The sequence below is a fragment of the Lycium ferocissimum genome, chromosome 3, assembly GCF_029784015.1.
Source record: "Lycium ferocissimum isolate CSIRO_LF1 chromosome 3, AGI_CSIRO_Lferr_CH_V1, whole genome shotgun sequence".
Taxonomy (NCBI): Eukaryota; Viridiplantae; Streptophyta; class Magnoliopsida; order Solanales; family Solanaceae; genus Lycium; species Lycium ferocissimum.
The window spans coordinates 10,911,058-10,913,977 of record NC_081344.1 but is presented as its reverse complement, the minus strand read 5'-3'; the positions used below and the strand labels follow the sequence as shown (position 1 = coordinate 10,913,977).

At 38.7% G+C, this 2,920-nt stretch overlaps 1 long non-coding RNA gene across 1 annotated transcript; it reads left to right on the top strand.

Annotated features, from left to right (window-relative positions):
* Positions 1–211: 211 nt before the first annotated feature.
* On the top strand, positions 212–2,632 carry LOC132050938 (uncharacterized). The gene is made up of 2 exons (XR_009413532.1): positions 212–2,165; positions 2,318–2,632. It is a non-coding gene; the product is annotated as an uncharacterized LOC132050938 (long non-coding RNA).
* Positions 2,633–2,920: the final 288 nt, after the last annotated feature.

Here is a 2,920-nt window from a genome sequence, read left to right as displayed (position 1 = left end):
TCAGTTTGAAAAATCAAGAGGTAATCTATTATTTATTTCTATTTTACCCTTATTATTAATTATTGGGTTGAAAATTTTAAGGAATTGTTAGCTGCATAACTTTTAAAGTATGTTTAATTGATTTCAACCATTAAATGACTTAGTAATAATTAGAGGTGATATAGTAAAATTATCATTCACCACCAAAGGATGTGGTGCAGCGGACGGGGATGCTCCTCCCTTAACTAAATGTCTCGGGTTTGAGCCCTTCTTATGAAAAAAATCCTTAGTAGGGAGTGCTTCCCCCCGAATGGGCCCAATCCGTGATCCAATGAGGGTACCTGATACCAGATTGGAAATCAAAAATAGAAATAAAGTAAAATTAACATTCTATTTATGGTTCGTTAAGGGCCTGTTTGGAAAGCCACCCAGGTAATTGGAATTGAGTGTAATTACACAGTTTGGCCTGTTTGTTTGACCAAGTAATTACACAGTTAGGTGACAATTAGGTGTAATTGAGAGGGTGTAATTATACTCTCCAATTCTCCCGGTGGGGGGGTGGGGGGGGGGGGTGTTGACAATTGGGTGAAATTACATCCTGTAATTACACAGTTACTTTTTAGTTTGTTTCTTTTTCTATTATTTTAATTTATTTTTGTATTTAATTTATTTTTTATTTCTATTATTTTAATTTCTTTTGATTTTTAATTTAGTTTTTATTTCTATTATTTTAATTTCTTCTTTATTTTTATTTTTTAATTATTTTAATTTTTTAAAATGTATTTTTCTTTTTATAATATTTATTTTTCATTTACTTTCTTCTCTATTAGACAGTGTCCTACTCCTAGTGCGAGTCCAATACCTGTAGACACAAATAGCCGACTTACTTGTAGCTAGGAGTCCTAGTTCTAATGTGTTTCTATGTATTTCGTATGTCTATATATTCTTTCCTCGTTATATCAATTAAAACACATAATATAATAAAACGCACAACTGATTCTTGAGTCAATATTCCTCATGTTCTAATATGGTATTAGAGCCTCTAACGGACTCGTCATCCACGTCGTCGACCATCATTAACACTGCCAGTTCTTCTTTTCCAACACCTCTCAACCATGTTCACCATTTTATTTCAATTAAGTTAAATTCCTCCAACTATCTCTTCTGACAAACACAAATTTTGCCCTTTCTTCGTGGTCAAGATCTCTTCGGTTATGTCGATGACAGTCTCCCGTGCCCTCCATCTCATGTGTCGGGCAAAGAAAAAGAAGCAGCTATTGCTAATCCAGCCCATTCTCGCTGGATTCAACAGGACCAAGTGATCCTTAGCCTGCTTATCTCGTCTCTATCAGAAGAAATTATTCCGATTGTAATCGGTCTTTCAACATCCAAGGAAGTTTGGGATGCGCTAAAGGCAGCTCTTTCCTCGCCATCCAATACGAGAATACTCAATCTTCATATGCAACTTCAAATATGAGACAACATGATCTACCTATCACTCAGTACCTTCACAAAGCAAAACTTATATGTGACGAACTAGCTGCTGCAGGTCGTCCGTTGTCTCTTTCCAATCAGAACATCTATGTATTCAAGGGCCTCCGAAGTGAATTTAAAGATACTGTTACCACCTTATCCGCTCGACCTGAACCAGTCTCGTTCAGTGAATTACATAGTCTTCTCCTAAACTATGAATTCATTCACCGGCAGACCCTCTCCTCTCTATCAATCACAAATTCTTCACCGTCGGAACTCGCATTTAACCCAGCTGCAAATCTTAGCCAGCGAGCATCACAATCTAATCGCAACTCCAATGCTAATCGTGGAAGAGGTCGCCAGAATGGTCGGGGCAGAAGAGGCTATCGTGGTAGCAGAAACAACTCATATAGGGGGGTGGGGTCCGAACACTGGACAACAGTGGGTTGATTCGCGCCAACGCTGCCAAATATGCAATGGTTTCAATCATCTAGTCCCCGTGTGTTTTCAGCGCTTCAATCATACAATCAATCCTACGGCTTACTTATCGCACCACCCCGCTCCAGTCTCTAGCAATTCGCAATGGCTCCCCGACTCTGGCGCCACACATCATATTACGCCGGATCGTGCTAATCTACAATGAGTGGAAGACTATCAAGGCACTGACCAAGTTCACGTCGGCAATGGCCAAGGGCTTCCAATTCATCACACTGGTAATTCGACTATATCTCTCCTCTCAAAATCTGTTGCTCTTAAAAATATTCTCCATGTTCCATTAATTACGAAAAGCTTACTCTCCGTTCAAAAATTTGCAAGTGACAATAATGCCTTTTTTGAATTCCATCCCTCTTATTTTAATGTCAAGGATCGAGCATCCAAGACACTACTTCTTTCAGGTCGGACTAGTGGAGGCCTCTATACTCTTCCTCTCAAGTCATTCTCTCGGCGCCATTCTTCAAGGTCACCTTCTGCTTTTCTCTAGGCAAAAACATCCTCTACATGCTGGCATCTTCGGCTAGGACACCCTCACCAGCGTGTGTTCCATCATGTCATTAGGAAGCATAGGTTACCTTACTCTAGTTTCAATTTTAATTATATTTGTAGTGCGTGCCAACTTGGCAAGTCGCACAAGTTATATCTTCCAATTTCAATAAATAAAAGTACTTCTATTTTGCAATTACTTTTTGTGGATGTTTAGGGCCCTGCTCCCACCTTGTCGTCTGATGGTCACAAGTATTTTCTTGTATTTGTTGATGATTATACAAACTACACCTGGGGCTTTCCTATGAAACTAAAATCTGACGTACTCCATATCTTTCATCAATTTAAACTTCTCGTTGAAAAATAATTTAACATAACAATAAAATCCATTCAATCAGATTAGGGCGGCGAATTTCGTTCGCTTTCACCTATTCTTCTGTCTTTTGGAATTGCTCATTATCTTTATTGCCCACACACTCATGAACAA